Below are 24,519 nucleotides of genomic sequence, written 5' to 3'. Positions count from 1 at the left end.
TAAGGGTTGCTTAGTAATTTATGGGTTCCCTGTCGATCTGGACCTCTTGCTGAAAGCCCAACCTCTGCTGACACCACTGTGCTCTTGTAACCAAAATAAATCACAACTGCAAAATGAACTCACACACAAATTAGTATAAACCAGGGGCGAACTGACTATTTGGAAACTCGGGCACTGCCCGAGGGCCCGGGGTCAGTAGGGGGCCCCATGAGATGCCCCTGATACCTTTTTAATAGGCTTTTTTGAGTTTGGGCAAGGACACAGGGGCCCCATGATCCCCTATTGCCCGGGGGCCCCATGAGTTGTCAGTCCTCCCCTGGTATAAACCAATATGAAGTTTATATTGGAATTAAAGGTAACTTGGTTGAAACAAAAGAGAACAAAATTACACTGATATATGCAGCAAATATGATTAATCTTGGGGCAGGCTTGAACTAGTGAATAGCAACAATTGGCATAAGTGTCTATGGACAAGGATAATTCCTCTGCATATCATAGGCAAAATGAACAGTAGTAGGAATCCTGCTTTGTTGAAGAAGGGAAACTTATTGTTTCAGTTGGCACTGCTGGCCTGCAACTATATGTCCTGCGCAGGGGCGGACTGACCATTTGGAAACTCAGGCACTGTCCGAGGGCCCGGGGTCAGTAGGGGGCCCCATGAGATACCACTGGTACCTTTTTCATAGGCTTTTTTGAGTTTGGGCAAGGACATAGGGGCCCCATGATCCCCTATTGCCCGGGGGCCCCATGAGTTGTCAGTCCGCCCCTGGTCCTGCGGTTAGCTTGTTCGATAAACTGTAATGCAGATGTATCCCAACGATGGTGGCTAGGAGAACTAGGCCACAAAGTGGAGCAACAATATATAATGTTCACAACTATGTGTAGGTAGATAGCTGAGATGGCAAACTGTCAGTAGTCACTTGATTAGTGGATGCATGGGTCTCTCTCCACCGATCAAAGTAGTCCAGAAGATCGTAGTGGTCCATCTTTCTCTGCAGATGGGTCAGTCCACGGACTGTCTGGTTCAGACTCGGTGTCCTGTCTTGTCCCCTGCTGTCATATTGGTCTGCTGGGCAGTGTGGCAGACTGCGTGATCAGTAGGTTCTTTCCACTCTTCTTCTCTCTCCAACCCTGGCTCTGTGGCCTAGTTCAGCACTGCAGTCGTTAGCAAACCTTCAGTCTCTCCCTGCACTCTTGGCCAATCTCCCAGGCTTGGATATTTATATGCCTCCCGTTACCTTTCTTGGGAACTGTAGTCCCTGACTGCCCTGCTCACCAGTTGAGTCCTGCTGTTCAGCATACAAGTTCCAGAGAGCTGTTCTGTTCATGTGAGTGACCCTGAATGGCAGGCCACTGCCATCTAATGTCCATCTTAATGTATTGCAGGTAATAACATTACAGACTGATAGAAATTGTCTGCATTTTCAAACTAGCCCCACCTCCCCCCAGGGTTTAAGACTCATGGTTTGTTCAGCTAGATATCCAAGCTGGAATTTTTCATTTAACCCTGACCTATTTAAAAAAATAAAATTAGCACTTAAAGTAAATCTTTGGTCACATCATACACTTTACTTTCATTACATCAGCATTGTAACAGCAATACAAACAATTGTTATTATTGATAGAGATGAGCGAATCGAACTTGGCGAAGTGGAATTCGCTTCGAATATTAGGAAAAATTCGAATCGAAATTTTTCCAAAAATGGCGGCGACATGTGTGGCGACGGAGCGGGGATCTCTGGGAAGGCGCGCAGACAAGGCGCGCTGACCCATAATGCATTCATTCATGACATGTGATCGCATTAGCCAATCAGCAGCCAGCCAGCCAGCACTGTGTAATGGTGGAGCTATAAATTGCGGCCATCTTACAATTCTCCATTTGCCTCCGGTCATTCAAGAGAGACAGACCTCTCTGTATTAGGGACAGAGTTAGGGCCACAGATACTTTAGGGACACAGAATCGTTACTTAGGGACACAGAATCGTTACTCAGGGACACAGAATTGTTACTCAGGGACACAGAACTGTTACTCAGGGACACAGAATTGTTACTCAGGGACAGACACAGAATTGTTACTGAGGGACACAGAATTGTTACTTAGGGACACAGAATCGTTACTCAGGGACACAGAATTGTTACTCAGGGACACAGAACTGTTACTCAGGGACACAGAATTGTTACTCAGGGACAGACACAGAATTGTTACTGAGGGACACAGAATTGTTACTGAGGGACACAGAACTGTTACTCAGGGACACAGAACTGTTACTCAGGGACACAGAACTGTTACTCAGGGACAGACACAGAATTGTTACTGAGGGACACAGAATTGTTACTGAGGGACACAGAATTGTTACTGAGGGACACAGAATTGTTACTCAGGGACAGACACAGAATTGTTACTCAGGGACACAGAACTGTTACTCAGGGACACAGAACTGTTACTCAGGGACACAGAATTGTTACTCAGGGACAGACACAGAATTGTTACTGAGGGACACAGAATTGTTACTGAGGGACACAGAATTGTTACTCAGGGATGGACACAGAATTGTTACTGAGGGACACAGAATTGTTACTGAGGGACACAGAATTGTTACTCAGGGACACAGAATTGTTACTCAGGGACACAGAATTGTTACTCAGGGACACAGAACTGTTACTCAGGGACACAGAATTGTTACTCAGGGACACAGAACTGTTACTCAGGGACACAGAATTCTTACTGAGGGACACAGAATTGTTACTCAGGGACACAGAATTGTTACTCAGGGACACAGAATTGTTACTCAGGGACACAGAACTGTTACTCAGGGACACAGAATTGTTACTCAAAGACAGACACAGAATTGTTACTGAGGGACAAAGAATTGTTACTGAGGGACACAGAATTGTTACTGAGGGACACAGAATCGTTACTCAGGGACACAGAATTGTTACTCAGGGACACAGAACTGTTACTCAGGGACACAGAATTGTTACTCAGGGACAGACACAGAATTGTTACTGAGGGACACAGAATTGTTACTGAGGGACACAGAATTGTTACTGAGGGACACAGAATTGTTACTCAGGGACAAACACAGAATTTTTACTGAGGGAGACAGAATTGTTACTGAGGGACACAGAATTGTTACTCAGGGACACAGAATTGTTACTCAGGGACACAGAATTGTTACTCAGGGCCACAGAATTGTTACTCAGGGACAGACACAGAATTGTTACTGAGGGACACAGAATTGTTACTGAGGGACCTCAGGGACAGACCCAGAATTGTTACTGAGGGACACAGAATTGTTACTGAGGGACACAGAATTGTTACTGAGGGACACAGAATTGTTACTCAGGGACACAGAACTGTTACTCAGGGACACAGAATTGTTACTCAGGGACACAGAACTGTTACTCAGGGACACAGAATTGTTACTGAGAGACAGACACAGAATTGTTACTGAGGGACACAGAATTGTTACTGAGGGACACAGAATTGTTACTCAGGGACACAGAATTGTTACTCAGGGACACAGAATTGTTACTCAGGGACACAGAACTGTTACTCAGGGACACAGAATTGTTACTCAGGGACAGACACAGAATTGTTACTGAGGGACACAGAATTGTTACTCAGGGACAGACACAGAATTGTTACTGAGGGACACAGAATTGTTACTGAGGGACACAGAATTGTTACTCAGGGACACAGCATTGTTACTCAGGGACACAGAACTGTTACTCAGGGACACAGAACTGTTACTCAGGGACACAGAACTGTTACTCAGGGACACAGAATTGTTACTCAGGGACAGACACAGAATTGTTACTGAGGGACACAGAATTGTTACTGAGGGACACAGAATTGTTACTCAGGGACAGACACAGAATTGTTACTGAGGGACACAGAATTGTTACTGAGGGACACAGAATTGTTACTCAGGGACACAGAATTGTTACTCAGGGACACAGAATTGTTACTCAGGGACACAGAACTGTTACTCAGGGACACAGAATTGTTACTCAGGGACACAGAACTGTTACTCAGGGACACAGAATTGTTACTCAGGGACAGACACAGAATTGTTACTGAGGGACACAGAATTGTTACTGAGGGACACAGAATTGTTACTGAGGGACAGACCCAGAATTGTTACTGAGGGACACAGAATTGTTACTGAGGGACACAGAATTGTTACTCAGGGACACAGAATTGTTACTCAGGGACACAGAATTGTTACTCAGGGACACAAAATTGTTACTCAGGGACACAGAACTGTTACTCAGGGACACAGAATTGTTACTCAGGGACACAGAATCGTTACTCAGGGATACAGAATCGTTGAATTAAAGAGTATGTCAGACAACACGCAGAGGAGTGGCAGAGGAGGCAATGTTTCAGGAGCGAGCAGACGTGGCAGCAGAGGAAGGGGTCGAGGCAGCACTAGTCGCAGCCAGAGGCCAGTGCTCCCGGTGTCATCCAGCGGTCGTGTCTCCACCGACAACCCTGCCGTCATCGATTGGTTGGCTCGGTCGTCTTCCTCTTCCCAGGTCACCTCTGACACCTACAGCCAACGGTCGGTGGGTACGTCAGACACAACCGTTAGTTGGCATGGCCCGGGAGCAAGCCCACTGAAATCACGTGTCCTCTACCTGCCCCTGTCCTTTGGTGTTCCCTCACCAAGCGAAGTATCGCATGCTGTGTGCTCAGCCCCACTGTACAGTGAGGAAGAGTTAACAGAGGGCGGTCAGGAACGGGGGGAGACATCCGCCTCTTCAGCAGCCAGGCGAAGAAGTACTGGCGAGGAGAGTGGCTCGGTAGCCGGTCTAGAGACAGGTCTGTCTCTTGACCCACACGCAGCCGAGGGGGCTAGTAGTGAGGCGGAGACCCTAATTGATGATGATGAGGCTGATCGCACTTGGCAGCCTCGTCGTCATCAGGCTATTGCTTCCGCATCATCAGGAGAAGAGGGTGGCAGCTTGGCAGCGAGCAAAACAGTCGGTGGGTTGCCCAGGAGGCAGCAGGGTCGCAGCAGTGTCAGTGGAGGCAAACGGCCACGGAGTAGAGCACCAGCTCCACTGCAGCCTAACACCACGGCCAGTAGTGGTGCCGGTGTGCACGGAGGAAGTAGCAGTCAGCCAGTGAGGAGTAGCGGGGGCAAAGTTTCCTACTCGGCGGTGTGGCAATTTTTCGTCAAGCCGCCCGAGGAAGTAAACGTAGCCGTATGTCGACTATGTGGCCAGAAAGTCAAGCGTGGCCAGGGGGCCCATGTTGGGCCAGGTCCAGAGTGTGTCATGGGTCCCTGTACGGCCTCCCATTGCTGCTGTCTCCATCGCCACACTCTGCCATGTGCCACTTTCAGGTCTCCTCACACTGCTGGTGGGTTCCATTTTGTCATAGGGTGCTGGCAGATTACGGGCCTCCCATTGCTGCTGCCAGGTCCGTAATCTGCCATGGGCCCATGTACCGCCTTCTCATGCTGCTGCCAGGCTCGTAATCTGTCATGGGTCCCTGTACGGCCTCCCATTGCTGCTGTCTCCATCGCCACACTCTGCCATGTGCCACTTTCAGGTCTCCTCACACTGCTGGTGGGTTCCATTTTGTCATAGGGTGTTGGCAGATTACGGGCCTCCCATTGCTGCTGCCAGGCCCGTAATCTGCCATGGGCCCCTGTACCGCCTCCTCATGCTGCTGTCAGGCCCGTAATCTGTCATGGGTCCCTGTACGGCCTCCCATTGCTGCTGTCTCCATCGCCACACTCTGCCATGTGCCACTTTCAGGTCTCCTCACACTGCTGGTGGGTTCCATTTTGTCATAGGGTGCTGGCAGATTACGGGCCTCCCATTGCTGCTGCCAGGCCCGTAATCTGCCATGGGCCCCTGTACCGCCTCCTCATGCTGCTGCCAGGCCCATAATCTGTCATGGGTCCCTGTACGGCCACCCATTGCTGCTGTCTCCATCGCCACACTCTGCCATGTGCCACTTTCAGGTCTCCTCACACTGCTGGTGTGTTCCATTTTGTCATAGGGTGCTGGCAGATTACGGGCCTCCCATTGCTGCTGCCAGGCCCGTAATCTGCCATGGGCCCCCGTACCGCCTCCTCATGCTGCTGCCAGGTCCAGAGTCTCTCATGGGTCCCTGTACGGCCTCCCATTGCTGCTGTCTCCATCGCCACATTCTGCCATGTGCCACTTTCAGGTCTCCTCACACTGCTGGTGGGTTCCATTTTGTCATAGGGTGCTGGCAGATTACGGGCCTCCCATTGCTGCTGCCAGGCCCGTAATCTGCCATGGGCCCCCGTACCGCCTCCTCATGCTGCTGCCAGGTCCAGAGTGTCTCATGGGTCCCTGTACGGCCTCCCATTGCTGCTGTCTCCATCGCCACACTCTGCCATGTGCCACTTTCAGGTCTCCTCACACTGCTGGTGGGTTCCATTTTGTCATAGGGTGCTGGCAGATTACGGGCCTCCCATTGCTGCTGCCAGGCCCGTAATCTGCCATGGGCCCCCGTACCGCCTCCTCATGCTGCTGCCAGGTCCAGAGTGTCTCATGGGTCCCTGTACGGCCTCCCATTGCTGCTGTCTCCATCGCCACACTCTGCCATGTGCCACTTTCAGGTCTCCTCACACTGCTGGTGGGTTCCATTTTGTCATAGGGTGCTGGCAGATTACGGGCCTCCCATTGCTGCTGCCAGGCCCGTAATCTGCCATGGGCCCCCGTACCGCCTCCTCATGCTGCTGCCAGGTCCAGAGTGTCTCATGTTTCCCTGTACGGCCTCCCAGTGCTGCTGTCTCCATCGCCACACTCTGCCATGTGCCACTTTCAGGTCTCCTCACACTGCTGGTGGGTTCCATTTTGTCATAGGGTGCTGGCAGATTACGGGCCTCCCATTGCTGCTGCCAGGCCCGTAATCTGCCATGGGCCCCCGTACCGCCTCCTCATGCTGCTGCCAGGTCCAGAGTGTCTCATGGGTCCCTGTACGGCCTCCCATTGCTGCTGTCTCCATCGCCACACTCTGCCATGTGCCACTTTCAGGTCTCCTCACACTGCTGGTGGGTTCCATTTTGCCATAGGGTGCTGGCAGATTACGGGCCTCCCATTGCTGCTGCCAGGCCCGTAATCTGCCATGGGCCCCCGTACCGCCTCCTCATGCTGCTGCCAGGTCCAGAGTGTCTCATGGGTCCCTGTACGGCCTCCCATTGCTGCTGTCTCCATCGCCACGCTCTGCCATGTGCCACTTTCAGGTCTCCTCACACTGCTGGTGGGTTCCATTTTGTCATAGGGTGCTGGCAGATTACGGGCCTCCCATTGCTGCTGCCAGGCCCGTAATCTGCCATGGGCCCCCGTACCGCCTCCTCATGCTGCTGCCAGGTCCAGAGTGTCTCATGGGTCCCTGTACGGCCTCCCATTGCTGCTGTCTCCATCGCCACACTCTGCCATGTGCCACTTTCAGGTCTCCTCACACTGCTGTTGGGTTCCATTTTGTCATAGGGTGCTGGCAGATTACGGGCCTCCCATTGCTGCTGCCAGGCCCGTAATCTGCCATGGGCCCCCGTACCGCCTCTTCATGCTGCTGCCAGGTCCAGAGTCTCTCATGGGTCCCTGTACGGCCTCCCATTGCTGCTGTCTCCATCGCCACACTCTGCCACGTGCCACTTTCAGGTCTCCTCACACTGCTGGTGGGTTCCATTTTGTCATAGGGTGCTGGCAGATTACGGGCCTCCCATTGCTGCTGCCAGGCCCGTAATCTGCCATGGGCCCCCGTACCGCCTCCTCATGCTGCTGCCAGGTCCAGAGTGTCTCATGGGACCCTGTACGGCCTCCCATTGCGGCTGTCTCCATCGCCACACTCTGCCATGTGCCACTTTCAGGTCTCCTCACACTGCTGGTGGGTTCCATTTTGTCATAGGGTGCTGGCAGATTACGGGCCTCCCATTGCTGCTGCCAGGCCCGTAATCTGCCATGGGCCCCCGTACCGCCTCCTCATGCTGCTGCCAGGTCCAGAGTGTCTCATGGGTCCCTGTACGGCCTCCCATTGCTGCTGTCTCCATCGCCACACTCTGCCATGTGCCACTTTCAGGTCTCCTCACACTGCTGGTGGGTTCCATTTTGTCATAGGGTGCTGGCAGATTACGGGCCTCCCATTGCTGCTGCCAGGCCCGTAATCTGCCATGGGCCCCCGTACCGCCTCCTCATGCTGCTGCCAGGTCCAGAGTGTCTCATGTTTCCCTGTACGGCCTCCCAGTGCTGCTGTCTCCATCGCCACACTCTGCCATGTGCCACTTTCAGGTCTCCTCACACTGCTGGTGGGTTCCATTTTGTCATAGGGTGCTGGCAGATTACGGGCCTCCCATTGCTGCTGCCAGGCCCGTAATCTGCCATGGGCCCCCGTACCGCCTCCTCATGCTGCTGCCAGGTCCAGAGTGTCTCATGGGTCCCTGTACGGCCTCCCATTGCTGCTGTCTCCATCGCCACACTCTGCCATGTGCCACTTTCAGGTCTCCTCACACTGCTGGTGGGTTCCATTTTGCCATAGGGTGCTGGCAGATTACGGGCCTCCCATTGCTGCTGCCAGGCCCGTAATCTGCCATGGGCCCCCGTACCGCCTCTTCATGCTGCTGCCAGGTCCAGAGTCTCTCATGGGTCCCTGTACGGCCTCCCATTGCTGCTGTCTCCATCGCCACACTCTGCCACGTGCCACTTTCAGGTCTCCTCACACTGCTGGTGGGTTCCATTTTGTCATAGGGTGCTGGCAGATTACGGGCCTCCCATTGCTGCTGCCAGGCCCGTAATCTGCCATGGGCCCCCGTACCGACTCCTCATGCTGCTGCCAGGCCCGTAATCTGTCATGGGCCCCTGTATCGCCTCCTCATGCTGCTGCCAGGTCCAGAGTGTCTCATGGGTCCCTGTACGGCCTCCCATTGCTGCTGTCTCCATCGCCACACTCTGCCATGTGCCACTTTCAGGTCTCCTCACACTGCTGGTGGGTTCCATTTTGTCATAGGGTGCTGTATGGCCTCCCATTGCTGCTGCCTCCACCGCCACACTGTGGCTCCACACTCTGGTTTTGGCCCCGTGACTGCCCAAATGAGTGAAGTGTGCGGTGATTCTAAGATCGACGGCACTCATCTGCATGTCATACTGACTGACAGTATTATTTCTCTTCCCCAGCAGACTCCAAGGGCATTTAAATTAAAGGTACAGTGTTCTGCACTAATATAAAGGCTCTCTGAAGCCTAGAAACACCCTTTTTATAAGTTAAATTCGCAGCGAATATATTCGCATCGAATCGAATTTATTCCTCGAATTCGCCGAATCAGCCGAATCGAATTTTTGAATACTTCGCTCATCTCTAATTATTGACAATCCCGTATACACTTACTTGAAAAATCTTCTTTCATGTTGTGAGTGCTGCCTGTCTGCTGGTCTGATCATCTCTTTCCACAAGCTCCTGGATTCCCTGCATGCTATTCAGCTTCTCCTGCTGTCTATTTTCAATTTCTAAGGACCACATGTGGATTGGGCCTACTCGCTCTGACGGTGGAGACCATGAGCACACTTGCTAATGCCCAGGAGCAAGGGGGGGGGGCATGGTCATGTGAAAACCAGAATTAATGCGGCACCCCATACTTAAAAGCGAGCTGTCTAACATGCACGGATATAAATTAGACTTGAGACTTAACAGCTTAGCTTTAATTGCCACCTCACTCCTACTGACAACATGGAGGTCCCACTATGCACTGAGCATGGGCCTCTGCTTGTAGAACATGTTAACCCTTGACTCTCCCCAGTACCTCCAGCTAGGAACATAGGCTCTCTGTGCTGTGGGTTCAGTCCTGGGTCCTCTAGGGTCATTTACTGCTAGGGTTGGAGCCAGAACACCAACCTCCTTGCTAACCAGAGGACACCATCACCCATGCTTGGTACCACTCTCCCGCTGGCTGCTATAACATCACCAGTTCTGGCAATGGCTGGGTGGCCTTTTCTCCTTCCACTTCTCAGCATGGTTAGCCCCTCCATCTCCTCCTCTTCATCTCATAATGTGTTACAGGTAGGGTTGCCACATCATCCCTTTAAAACCAAACACATATCAATTACATAGGTTCTGGGGCTAATTTAATGCAGCTAAGGCACTAAGTGAGTTTAATTACCACCTTAATCAGCCACAGAACCTATGTAACCAATATGTGTTTGGTTTTAAAGGGATGAGGTGGCAACCCTAGTTACAGGCCCAGTTCTTTAGATATGTCATATACCTTAATGCACGCTTTTAATGAATTTCAGACCAGGCATTTAACAGGTAACAGAACTTTACTAAAGTTTATTTGCAAGTACAAGTTAATGCAATACAGTCTCTCCAGTTCTTCATAAACAGTCCTCGTACAACCTCACCCAGAATGCCCATTGCATACCTATCAGAAAATCAGTCCATTCAGCTCAGTCCGTTAGTGGTAGCCCTGGTTCACGCTGATGTTGACAGTTTCAAATCGCATTACAAGTTGCACCCTATTGTTGGCAATATAACCGTTCAAATAGGTGCAACTCTGATTGTTCAGTGCTGCACCGATTTGAGGAAAAGGTATCTGTACTATTTTTGCGATTTTGGGTGCTACTTGCATAGGCATCTATGCATGAAGTCGCACCTGAAATCGCACTGACATACAACTTTGAAATAGTACAACTTTAAGTGCAGTCGTACTATTTCAAAGTCGAATCCAGTGTGAACGAGGGTGTAGAGTCCTTTTTCCAGGGAGAATATTACAGGGTGACCCAATAGGGGGCCACATGTTCTGGAGGGACTACATAGTGCAGCAGACCTTTTTCCTCCATTCCCATGTAAGTGCTCCAGAACCGAAGCCAGACAACCAGGGCTAGTTCCCTCCCCTTATATTCATGGGCCCACAGCAATGGGCAGGTTCATGAACATCAGGGAAAGGTAAGAATTAACTTAACCCTTTCCTAGCTCTCTGGGCAGCCTGTACATTCACTACATACATTTAACATGGGAACCCAAAACAAGCAGACAGGGCTAAAAGCATTCACCTCCGCAACATCTCCAAAATAAATCCCTTCTTAACCAACGACACCACAAAGCTACTTACTTACTCCTAGTTATCTCTTGCCTTGACTATTGCAACTCCCTCCTCATTGGCTTACCTTTACATAGGCTATCCCCCCTTCATTCCATCATGAGTGCTGCTAACAGACTCATCCACCTTACCAACCGCTCAGTGTCTAGTACCCTTCTCTGCCAATCCCTCCATTGGCTACCACTCACTCAACAAATGAAATTCAAAATACTAACAATAACTTACATAGCTATCCGCAACTCAGCCCCCAGCTACATCACCAACCTGGTCTCAAAATATCAACCAAATACTACACTACTCCCAAAACCTCCTGCTCTCTAGCAACCTTGTCACCACCTCCCATGCTTGCCTCCAGGACTTCTCCAACTGTCTTCCATTTTGTCCTATTTTAGACAATCCCTGAAAACCCATCTCTTCAGAGAAGCCTATCCCGCCTCCACCTAACAACTGTATTTTCACTTTCTCCATTAGCTCATCCCCCACAGTTATCACCTTTTGTATCACTTGACCCTCCCTTTTAGACTGTAGGCTCTAACTACCAGGGCCCTCTGATTCCTCCTGTATTGAATTGTGTTGTAATTGTACTGTCTGCCCTCATGTTGTAAAGAGTTGCACAAACTGTTGGTGCTATGTAAATCCTGTATAATAATAATAATAATATTAATTCACATGTACCTTATAAGCACCTGCTTACATAAAAAATCCCATGGTACCTTGTCATCTGTCACAGAATTCAAGGAAGTAGATGTGTGGGGATCTTCACAAAGTAAAGTTCAAGACTGTTCAGATTAATAGAAGTAGGCTAAAAATAATTGAGATACAATGTGGAAATGAATATATGATTTTATATTTTGACCACAGATACAGTATGCTTTCGGAATAAGAACTCTTTATTGGAATAAGGATGGTGATGGTGGGCGTAGTAGCTGTTAGACTCAAATATACAGTACATTCATGATCTAAAGGCAATGCTGCCACAAAGGAGAAAATGGAGGGTATATGTCTTCCCTGCTGGCACACGCTACAAAATGGATTGCTCTTTCCAATCATGCTCTTTTGTTTTCTCTCCTCACTAAATGATATGGAATTGATGGAAGCGGCAGACAAATTACTGCTCATATAGTCACATAGACTAACATAATATAAAGTAATGCTGATTGCCCACTAGATGGTGCTTACACAGTGATCAATGCATAGAAATCCTGTAAGTAATATGGTGCAAAGGGCAGAGCACTGACCCCAGGGAATTCCACCCAGTGCCCTAGCAATGGAAGACAACAGAGTTACCCACTACCTACCATGCTGCTTACCTTTAGGATGGACAAGGAAACAGCATATTTGCAAACAATGAAGGAGATTTATTAAGCAGCAGAATTTGGTGCATTTCTAATGCAAATCTGGATTCATCTCATTTAGGAACTGAGCTAGGTTTGTGTCATAGGTTTTTCTGGGATTGTAAAAGACCCGGGGCACCTTTGGACACCCTAGGCAGGGTAATAAAACAGCTTAGTGAGCCATTCTGAACAGTGGGTGTCACCAAATTGCAATAGCAGTGGGAAGAGCTTAAAGCGGAGTTCCAGCTGAATTGAAAATAATAAAAGTCAGCAGCTACAAAAACTGTAGCTGCTGACTTTTAAAATAAAGACACTTACTTGTCCCTCGGTCCAGTGGTGTCCTCATCATGACTGGTGTCAGGAATGTATAACACGCAGAGTACAGGTGTCAGGAATGTGTAACAGAGTGTGGGGGTCAGGGGTGTGTCATACACAAAGTGGATAAGTCAGGAGTGTATAATAAACAGAGTTCAGGGGTCAGTAGTGTATACCACAGGAGTGCGAGGTTCAAGGATGTGTAAGGCACAGTGTGTATGGGTCAGTGGTACATAATGCAAAAGGTGCAGGGATTGGTGGTGCGTAATGAGTGCAGTGCTCAGGAGTCTGCAGTAGTCAAGGAATGCATAACACACAGAGCACAGGGGGTGTGTAATGTGCACAGTGCAGGGGTCATGAGTATGTAATGCATAGAGTGCATGGGTCAACTGTGCATCAAGCACAGAATTCAAGGGTCAGAAGTAACAAGAAGTAAGAAGTATTCTTCCCACAAGCAATGCTATCCCACACTTTCCTCCAAACCTTTCACACTTTCCTCCATCCTCCCACATTTTCACGTTTCCTCCATCCCCTAAAAAAATCCTGAGCTAAACTGCACGCTTACCACTCTCCCTCAAGCAAAAATCCCCCAAAGTAAAAATTCCATCTGGAAGCCAAAATTTTCCCCAAGCAAAAATGCAAAAATTCCCCCCATCAACCATAACAAATCAAATCTTCCCTCCCTAAATCCCCCCTCCCAACACAAATCTTCCTCCCCTCCAAATGTCTTTAGCAAAAATCTTCCCTCCTCCCACCCAAATTTCTTCTCCCAGAACAAGTCTGTATACCCCCAAAATCTTTCCTCCCACTATAAATTTTACCCTAAGCAATATGTCCCCCAATCCAATTCCCTCCATCCCTCCCTGAACTTACCAGACCTTAGATTCAATGTGAATAGCAAGGGGATTCCTCCCAGGCTCCCCTTGACTCTTGTCATGTGACACATGAGACCTGTGGACAAGCCTATGGCAGATTTGCTCAGTACTGAATTCTATTCCTAGAAGTAGGACTGGTAAGGAGAGCTCATCATGCTGACCGCTGCAGTGGTGGCATTCGTGGTGTTGATCGGGCACCCAGCAGGAGATGTTAGACATGTGCTCCAGGTACCCAGTCCATGGTTTGTGCATATTTGTGAACCCTGCACCTGAATGCTATATCTGAGACTGATTTTCAATATATATACACATGATTAGCAAAACAATAGATTCCAGCAATGGGATCCCAAAAATGGTATCTGGCAGCAAGGGAAGTCTTTTGCAGATGCACAATGGTGGCTTTAATTCCTAATGGCACCCACATGCATCTTGCTGATAAGGTAACAAGATACCATGTGTTTTGATGCAGCACAAATTTTAAAAGGGATCAGGCACATTATTTGCTTGTTTGTTGTGCTCAGGGTAGCCCATTGAAATAAATGGGTTGCCCTAAATACAGTGCGTGGGAACAAGCAATTGTGCGCACGCTACGTAGTACCTGCATAAGTGTGAATGGAGCCTTATGGCACGGCATAGCTCTCAGTGCAGGAAACTCTGTGTCATAAACTATCAACATTGAAAGTGAATATGGCATACATAATTAACAACTAGTCACAGGTGTGTTTTATATGGACACAATGCTACTTTCAAGCAGCAGTGGAGAAATTTATGAACCAAGCTGCATTCTCATATAAATCTGTCTCATTGCACCTGTTTCTCACTACCTGCTGTGTGTCAAGATTGATAAATCTGCCATTACAGGGGCTAATAAGCTAGCAACAACCAGGCTGTAATTATTAGGATTTTGTCCTGGTTTATGTCATGCTGAGGCACAGCTGCTAAATAAGAAGAATTGAAGGAATTACTGCAAACATGGCAGCATTTGGAATAAAAAAGGAGGTAAAACCTGAAAACGGTGCCTACAACAAGCGCAGAAAAGTGGATAAGGTTTATTTTTGAAGAGCTATAACTTTAAAAAGGAAGTGTGGCTTGTCACACTACTGTATGAATTATTCACAGCTTATGCCAGCTTCACACTGTTGCAACCTGCCATCTGCATGTAGGCAGCCCAGAAACACAGGGAAAGAAGTCTTTGACCCTTTCTTTTTCAAATTGCATCACACTGAGCCACAGCGCTGCGGTATCATGCAGTATGGCGTGTATGAAAACGCAGCACGGGTGCCGTTGTGTGAGAGTGCCATTAAATTGATGGCACTCCAGTGAGTCTTCTGAAGTGCACATCATTTCTCTGTAGGGTGGGAACATGCATGTTCCCCACTCAAACAGATGTGAACCTAGCCATAGAGAAAAACAACTGGAAAATCTAATTTTTAACTATTCAACTTACATTTGCTCCTGAGCAGCTTCTCATATTTGTTACCACAAAGTATTGTATGTTACAGAGCGCTAAGCCGGACCTTTTGCAACCTGTTGTCTTGTCTGCAGTTCCTTCAGTATCAGATTCTGGATGGTGAAGAGTAGGGACGAGCTTCACTCCTGTCGAAAAAAAGGCTCCAGCAGATGATGGTTGAGAGGTGGGGTCTTGTTCATACATGGTCAATGATGCCACCCGTCCTTTGTTTATATCAGCTGTCATCAGCCCGAGCTGTTATTCTGTCAGAGTGAAAGGTCAGAACAAGCTATGTGTCTGCGTTTTTTTTTATTCAGCAGGGAATGTAATTCATGTGGGTCTGCATCACTGGACAACGTGATAAATGATTGATGTGTACTGTGGGACGTTTTTTTTCATTAAATGACATGTCAAAAAATAAACACTATTTACACTTTACATTGTTTTCTTTCTGCAGGTGTACTACTCATTCACATGGGGGACAGTATCTGGGTACCCCTTTATTCCTAAAGGGGGCTTCCATATTCAGATAAGCCTTGTTGATCAACGCAGACCCACACAACCACCAGGCCAAGGTTGTGAGGAAGAGACATTTGTCATCAGCAACATAGGGCTATGGCGCTTTGCCAGGGGGACCCCCCCATGTTGATGGTATGTGGCCTGCTATGGCTCTGGAGAGGGGGTCACAATCTCATCTTGCTCCCTTTCCTGGCCAGGTAGGCTGTGTGATTGAATAAGGATCTGATGCAGAAGTTCCATCTTAGAATCCATACCAGACCCCTCACTTTGATAAGTGTCTGAAATAGACAAATATAATCCTGGCCACTCACAGAATTTCACGTTTGCTCTTTGTTCTAACTTGCTGTCCATGATGAAATAGCAGACATGGTAATGCACGTGGTCAGAGTAGCACCAGTTGCACAGCTCCCGATGTACACAGGATGCTGTCTTTTGGCACACTGACTGACTGAAGGTTGGTGCTCCCTGTGACTGGGCATGCAGTCTTGTGCTGCCATCTGTTGGCATGTTACAAAACTAGTTTCCAAACTTTTTGATACCACCTCGTACTGTTCCAATTTTGGAAATAAGACAATAAGCCACAGCTATGGGGCCAAAGTTTTAGCAAACCAGTAATGGGTCTTGATTTAGGTGCATCAGAAAGTCTGCGATTAGTCCCCTAACTTGAACACTTTTACACTATATGGCCAAAAACTACTAAGTTCAAGAATTTGCAGTGAATGATACTATTAATGCCCCAGCAAACAATATGAAGACAATTGTGCACTTCCTACCTCGTGGAAATAGTTTGGGGAAGACCCTTTTCTGTTTTAGCATGATTGTGGCCCTGTGCACAAAGGCAGCTTCATAAAGACATGGTTTGATGATTTTGGTGTGCAGAATCTTGAAGGGGCTGCACAGATCCCTGACCTCAGCCCTATTAGGCATCTTTGGGATAACATAGAATGTTAAACTCTTTACGGAAGTGTGGGGACTGTTATAGCCAAAGCATCAAAGCCATGCAGCCACTTGGGAGGACAATGGGTGGATGATACAAGGTGGGCTCAGAAGACTATCATAGGGCCATTAGGGCCATAGTAGTGCCCCCTTTGACTGCATTTGCAACTTGTTAAGAGCAGCGAAAATTGGCCTGCCCTTTTTTTATAGTCTCTGTGGATTGTCCCCCCCTTCCTCGTTTCCGGGGCCTCCATGGACTGGCTTGGCACTGAGGCTTAGTATGACCCTTGATTTTATTATGGCTGAAAACTATTCCAGACCTACACCCTTTGATAATCTTCTCACTGAGAGAAAACACTTTGGAACTTGGAAACATTTTTGAAGTATCAGTATGTACACCTATGGCGTTGCTTAACAGAAATAACACCTGAAATGAATCAAATGTATGTACAGTTGTGTTCAAAATAATAGCAGTCAGACATCACTAACCTGATCAATCACTGTTTTTGGTAGAATTGATATTTCTACATGGCAAATAATTTACTAGCAGGTGTAGTAGAGTAATAGAAATCCAACAGACCCAACAGTCATGACATGCATGCTGCTGATTCTGTGTAATTGAATCACTAATTGAAAGGGGCAGGTTCAAAATAATAGCAGTGTGGAGTTCAATTAGTGAGGTCATCATTCTTTGAAAAACAGGTGACAATTATTGCCCTTATTTAAGGAAGGAAGGCAGCAAACGTTGTATATGCTGGTTACAGTGCATTTCTCTCTGAAATTCTGAGGAAAATGGGTCGTTCCAGATATTGTTCAGAAGAACAGCGTACCTTGATTAAAAAGTTGATTGGAGAGGGGAAAACATATAAAGAAGTGCAGAAAATGATAGGCTGCTCAGCTAAAATGATCACAAATGCTTTAAAATGGCAACCAAAACCTGAAAGACGTGGAAGAAAGCGAAAAACGACCATTGGAATGGATAGAAGAATAGCCAAAATGGCAAGGACTCAGCCAACAATCAGCTCCAGGAAGATCAAAGAAGGTCTAAAGTTACCTGTGAGTACTGTTACAATTAGAAGACGCCTATGTGAAGCCAAGTTATCTGCAAGAAGCCCCCGCAAAGTCCCACTGGTGAAAAAAAGACGTGCTGAAGAGGTTACAATTTGCCAAAGAGCATATTGACTGGCCTAAAGAGAAATGGCGCAACATTTTTGTGGACTGATGAAAGTAAGATTGTTCTTTTTGGGTCTAGTGGCCGGAGACAGTTTGTCAGACGACCCCCAAACACTGAATTCAAGCCACAGTACACTGTGAAGACAGTGAAGCATAGTTGCGCAAGCATCATGATATGGGGATGTTTCTCATACTACGGTGTTGGGCCTATTTATCACATACCAGGGATCATGGATCCGTCTGAATACATCAGAATACTTGAAGATGTCATGCTGCCTTATGCTGAAGAGGAAATGCCCTTGAAATGGGTGTTCCAACAAGATAACGACCCCAAACACACCAGTGTAGTCCAATCATCCTTGGCTTAAATACCTGTTCACAGGTGCCAGAAGTTGGTTGACTCCATGCAACACAGATGTACAGCAGTTCTCAGAAACAGTGCTTAAACAAATAAATATTAATTAAGTGATTCAAAGGAAAGCAAAATCTTCAAACATTTTTCAGTTTATATAGTGAATGTTTGAGTTTGTAAAGAAGAATACAAACATTTTTTTGAACAGTCTAATATTCACTTTTCTTCAGTTTTTTTAGAGGAACAACACAAATTTGATCTATTTTTCTTCATGTTTTGATTTGGAATAGAATGTGTAGTGTTCCCAATGCATTTGTGTGTATGGAAATAAAAGCTATTAGAAAGATTTTGAGCTTTATTCACTTTTTTCAACACACTGCTATTATTTTGAACACAACTGTATATGGTTAACTGTCTTCAACCATCTGTGAAGAAGCTACAAGTTGCAATATGTGATTTTATCCTGCTATGTAATTAAAAGTTACATATTTTAGATTTGGCTTTAATTTGGTATACTTACATGGTGCCTATAAAGTCCTATTTTATACATGTTTTCTTGAAGCAAAAAATTTGTATTGGGGATGTGTCAGGTGATAAGCCAGAGAAGGTTGGCTCAAAGCCTTGGCTCAAGACCAATTATGTGACAGATTGTTGGTATCTATATAGCTGCTAAATTAAGGGGTCTAAAGCTTTTCTGTAAGCAGAAACATAAGGGGTTGTCAGAGAGCCCTGACCTCAGCCCTACCTTTGAGATGGCCTAGAATTCTGATTTTGAGGAAGGTCTTCTTGTCTAACATCAGTACCTGTCCTCGTTAAACTCTTTTGGCTGTACAGGCACTAATTTATAGCCAGGAAGGGGGGAGCTCCATATTAATGCCCACTGTTTTTGAATATGATGTCCAACATATGGGTGTAATAGGTGTCTGCAAACATTTGGTCATATAGTGTATTTCATAAACAGAAGGGGAAGAAATGTATAACTGGTAGAAGTTCTGCACACAGTGTGCTTTGTATTCCAGGACTGCTTCCTATATCCAGACTGACACTGCTGTCTCGAATTGTATGTGACAGTAACTGTACAATTACAGCTGAGCTATTACTCAAGCAGCTGTATTGATGGCAGATTCTGCAAGATAAAAACTCATTAACTATTTGATGGTGAAAATAAGACAGATCTTTAGTACAATTTTACTTTATTGCACCTTAAATAATATGAGTTATAATGTTCAATTAAGCATTTTAGCCCTGCATGGTGCCTAATGTGGCTTAGCACATGAGGCCCTGGAGCTGAAAACTGTTTTTCATTGTCAGTAATACATCCCTGGATGCTCTATACACATTCCACACAGACATTCCTGAGAAGATCCTGTGTATGGTAACACAATGTACCATATGTGGAAATTAGACTGCATACTTTAATCATTTCATTCATATTTCTGGTGATTAATCTCAGTAATTGTCAATTTGTTCTTCAGGATTAGACATTTATAGAGAATTATTGTTTTCAAGACAGGTGATAATGTTACATACAGAGTGAGATCCATCAACAAAACAGATAAACTGTAAGCAAAGGACAGATGAATGTTACACAGCAATAGTTTTTAATCCAGAGGGTTGCTGCAAGCAATGCACCTCATGTTGCCCCGCTGATTACCGAAACAGCCTATTCAGCAGTACTCAGATGCTATGTCAGAGAAGTTCAGGTCTCTCAATCTTGGTTAACTTCTGTATTGTGCTGTAAATGTGACATAAAAGATTGCCAATAAAGGACAGCATATTGTGCTCCATAATGTACACAATTTGTTTCTGCAAGGAGATTTATTACTTATCAATGTTTTGATACACAAGCTAGAGGCACAACTACAGGGGAGAAGAATGGTCATTTGTAGTACGGTCATAGACAGACCTAAACAGTGTACTGGGGAGCAACAGCTAGCAATTGTTACTGTCTGCTGCATACATAAACAGAAGACGTCAGCAATCTCTTCAGACTTCTTCCCTCCAGCTACTTGAGCATATTCCTTTTTAATGAACAAGTGAAATTTCTTGGTAGAAATCTTCACTATGCACTATTCTTAGCTGAGGAACCAACAGACTTGTCTGACTATTGCAACTGACTGTTCCAGCAATCGTGCTCTGATCAGGTTTTCACTTTTACATGCACAATCAGATGGCTATTGAGCTATTCCTCATGCAGAGCTTTAAGCTGGTAGCTGGCTATCTGTTGTGTTGGGTATGGTGGCTTAATTTGGGACGGTGGACTAGTGTCTGGAGGAAAACAGGGTATGGAACAATAAACAAAAGAAAATGGGTCTTGTTGTGAATTTAAAGCATGTTAAAGCCAAGAGTAAAATTGTGATATACTGCAGCTTACCAGTCCACAGATATGTTGGCTGCATTCCGTAGAAGCCACAGTAATACTGTCCAGGTCTTCCCCAAATACTTTGCCCCACAGCCAGGCATATAAGCTCATTCACATGTTTCTCCAATAACCAGTCTAGGGTGTTGTTTTTGTTGTTGTTTTTTTCTTGTTGTTTTGGAGGACCTGGATAGGGATGGGGAATTAAATGGGAAACTCCAGAAATAAGAACTATATACAGTTGAACACTATAAGTAATCTCTTGGATACGCTATGATGAAGTCCATGCTTGAAGCAAACAGTAGACTTCAGCTTTAAGGCAACAGTGGTAAAAAGTAGTAGTGAGCTTGAGTAAAGTCATTTGTAACACAAGGTTAAATGGACAATGATCTTCGGAACACCTGCCAGTGTCCCCTTTAGCCCAGACCTACATCTGACTTAATGTAGCACCAGAGAGGGGTTAAACAGCACAAACTCTCTAAGATCTCTAGGGATGTCTGTACTCACAAGGCTTAGGTGCAGCTGGTTGCCTTCCTCCGTGATAGTAGACCAGATCTTCAGTAGACAGCCCTTCAGTCAGCTTTAGTGGAACCCAGGTGTCAGCATTCATGCTCTCAGGTCGCCCATCTGAGGCCGCATGGCATTAATTGCCTGAGAAGGCAATGTGCCCTCTCCCAGGGTGGAACAATCACATACAGGAGAGACCCAGAGCTCAGTGTGCTCACTAAATATATAGTTACCCAGCATGCCTTCAGAGCCAGTCTCTCTGGAATAGGCTGGGGCTGCATCAATCATAACTGTTGTCTGCATAACTCCTCGCCTATCATCTAGAAATTTCTCAAGCTTTCTGGATGCAGAGGGAGCTATGAGGCTGGCATCAGCTGAGCAAACTGGGAAGACCTAACTAGCAGAAAATAGCATCACCGATTACAATGTGCAAGTTATACTTTTACCTAGCAAAGATTACATCCACACTGTCTACAGTGGGACAACTAAATTTACCTATCAAAATACAAACTAAATCTAACTCTCTACACCTAGCACCTATCTAGGAGGGTGCTACAACAGGATTACAGAACACCTTCCCCTCATGTCATCTTCATAACATGGGTGTTTTGTAGTCCACATAAAGAGCTGGGAACAATACTAATTATTATTATTATACAGGATTTATATAGTGCCAACAGTTTGCTCAGTGCTTTACAATATAACAGGCGACAATACAGTTCAATACAAGAGGGATTTGAGGGCCCTGCTCCTTGGAGCTTACAATCTAGGAGGGAGGGGCTAGTGGTACAAAAGGTAGTAACTGTGGGGATGGACTGGTTGGAAGAGTAGAAGATTCCAGTATTAGCTGAGGGCAGGATAGGCTTCCCTGAAGAGATAAGTTTTCATAGATCGCCTAAAAGTGAGCAGAGTAGGCGATAGTCTGATAAATTTGGGTAGAGAGTTCCAGAGGATGGGGGAAGCTCTGAAGAAGTCCTGGGGATGAGCATGGGAGGAGGAGACAAGGGAGCTAGAGAGTAGGAGGTCTTGCGAGGAGCGGAGAATGTGGTTTGGGTGATATTTAGAGACAAGATCGGTGATGAAATTTGGGGCAGAGTTATAAATTACTTTATACGTTATTGTGAGTGTTTTGAATTTTATCCGATGGGCAACGGGAAGCCAGTGGAGGGATTGGCAGAGAGAGGTGGCAGATACAGAACGGTTAGTAAGGTGGATGAGTCTGACAGCAGCATTCATGATAGACTGAAGAGGGGATAGCCTGTGATGAGGTAGGCCACTAAGGAGGGAGTTACAATAGTCAAGGCGAGATATAACAAGGCAGTGAATAAGTTGCTTAATGGTTTCCGAGGTTAGGAACGGTTGTATCTTGGAGATGTTGCGGAGGTGAAGTCTACACGATTTGGACAGTGATTGGATTTGGGGCTGAAACGACAGATGGGAGTCTAGGATTACACCTAGTACCTGGCATGAGGGGAGGGACTGATAATTGTGTTATTGATCTTGATGGAGAAGTCAGGGGAGGGGGCACGGGCTGGAGGGAATACTAAGATCTCAGTTTTGGAAAGATTGAGTTTGAGGACGTGGCGTGACATCCATGCCGATATGTCACTTAGTAGGTTAGTAATGCGAGTGGAGACTGAAGGGGTGAGGGGAGGGGTAGACAGATAGATTTGTGTGTCTTCAGCATAGAGATGGTACTTAAAGCCGTGGGAGTTTATCAAGTGACCAAGGGAGGAGGTGTAGATGGAGAAGAGAAGGGGTCCAAGGACAGAACCTTGAGGGACCCCTACAGAAAGAGGGAGTGAAGAGGAGGAGGCAGCGTAATAGGTAATACTGAAGGAGCGTTGCGTTAGGTAGGAGGAGAGCCAGGAAAGAGCAGAGACTCTGAGGCCAAGAGAGTGGAGTTTGAGGAGGAGGGGATGGTCAACGTATCAAAAGCCGCGGAGAGGTGAAGTAGTAAGAGTATGGAATAGTGGCCATTGGTTTTAGCTGTTAGTAGATCATTAGTGAGTTTTAGTAGGGCAGTTTCAGTGGAGTGTACAGAGCGAAAGCCAGACTATAAAGGGTCAAGAAGGTTGTTGTCAGTGAGGTGGGAGCTCAGGCGATTGTAGACTAAGTGTTCTAGGAGTTTAGAGGTAAATGGCAGCAGGGAGATGGGTCTTAAGTTGTTTATGTTGGTGGGGTCCAGGGAGTGCTTTATGGGAGTGATGTGCACATGCTTTAGAGGTTAGGGGAAGGCACCAGTGGAGAGGAAAAGATTGAAGATGTGAGTGAGGGAGCATAGGATGGAAGAAGAGGGTGACCGTAGTAGTTGTGAGGGGACAGGGTCCAGGGGGCAGGTAGTGAGACGGGCTTCTGAGAAAACCTTAGTGACCTCTTCGGTAGTAGCGATGTCAAAAGAGGAAAGTGTTGAGGGAGGTTTAGAATAAGGTATGCTAAGTGGCATGAATGTCTGTGCAGTGGCGATGCCCCTACCAATTGCATCAATCTTGTTTTTGAAATGATTTGCAATCTCGTGAGCAGTGAGTGAGGTACTGGGTGGAGGTGGAGAAAGTAGAGAGTTAAAAGTAGAGAAGATACGACGAGGACTGGATGAGAAGGTATTAATAAGAGTGACAAAGTAGGCTTGTTTGTCAGCATGAAGGGAGGAATTGTATGTTAAGAAAGCAGATTTATATTGGGTGAATGCTTGGTGGTATTTGGTTTTACGCCACAATCGCTCCAGCGTACGACTATGTAGTTTAAGATTTCTGGTGTGGTCAGTCTGCCAAGGTTGTAACGGTCGTGGCCTGATGCTTTGTGTTGTTAGAGCAAGCGAGTCTAATGTGGATGAAAGCGAACTGTTGTAGAAAGCAGTGGCCAGATCAGGGCAGGACAGGGGAGAGATTCTGTCATAGAGTTGGTCAGCTGCAGAGTGGAAAGGAGCAGGGTTCAAGTTGTGAAGGTTTCTGTGGGTAATTGTTTGCCGCTTGGAGGGATAGGTGTTTGAAGACCAGGAGACTGTGAAGGTGATGAGATTGAGATATGAGAGAGGAAAGGGGGTGTTTGTGAGGTTGTAGGGAGTGCAAAGATGGGAGAAAACAAGGTCTAATGTATTCCCATCAGAGTGAGTGGAGGACTGTATTAATTAATAACAGTCAGCAGAAGCAAAGAGCACAGGATGTAATGAACTTACATGATACCTGGCAGACGCAATAGGTATTTTTTGCACGTTATAGCTGTGAAGGTTGAGCATTGGCACATAATACTTTTAGTATGAAGGAGTAGAGATAATGTGCAAAACAAATTGTCAGAATCTGTTTAGTAGAGATTAAGAGAGAAATTTGGTGAGTGTCCTGATGTCATGTTACTTTCACAATGTGCCAAGCCTTGTAGATACGACCTGCTGCTACATTCAATGAATGGGGAAGTACCCTCCAAAGGACTGTATTCCTCTGATGTAGGAATTTTTATAAACTGAAGTTTTCCATCTTGCCCATTGCAGATCCTTTAAAATGATATTGCTATCACTTGAAGGGGGGGAAGTATTTGGTAGGCTCTCATGGAAATACTTAGTTTATGTTCTACAGAAATGGGGACTCCAGCAGGACTTCATTAACTGGTTCCCGTCCACTGATT

The 24,519-nt window shown here is 46.5% G+C and overlaps 1 long non-coding RNA gene across 1 annotated transcript; it reads right to left on the bottom strand.

The window, feature by feature from the left end:
- Positions 1-19,211: 19,211 nt before the first annotated feature.
- Positions 19,212-21,078, bottom strand: LOC149451265 (uncharacterized). The gene is made up of 3 exons (XR_016315122.1): positions 20,902-21,078; positions 20,410-20,580; positions 19,212-19,770 (listed from the first exon to the last, which is right to left on the bottom strand). It is a non-coding gene; the product is annotated as an uncharacterized LOC149451265 (long non-coding RNA).
- Between the last annotated feature and the right edge of the window lie 3,441 nt (positions 21,079-24,519).

This window comes from Staurois parvus, unplaced genomic scaffold (genome assembly GCF_062004578.1).
Source record: "Staurois parvus isolate SC_StPar_1 unplaced genomic scaffold, SC_StPar_1.0 ptg000544l, whole genome shotgun sequence".
Taxonomy (NCBI): Eukaryota; Metazoa; Chordata; class Amphibia; order Anura; family Ranidae; genus Staurois; species Staurois parvus.
This window is presented reverse-complemented; position numbering and strand designations above follow the sequence as displayed.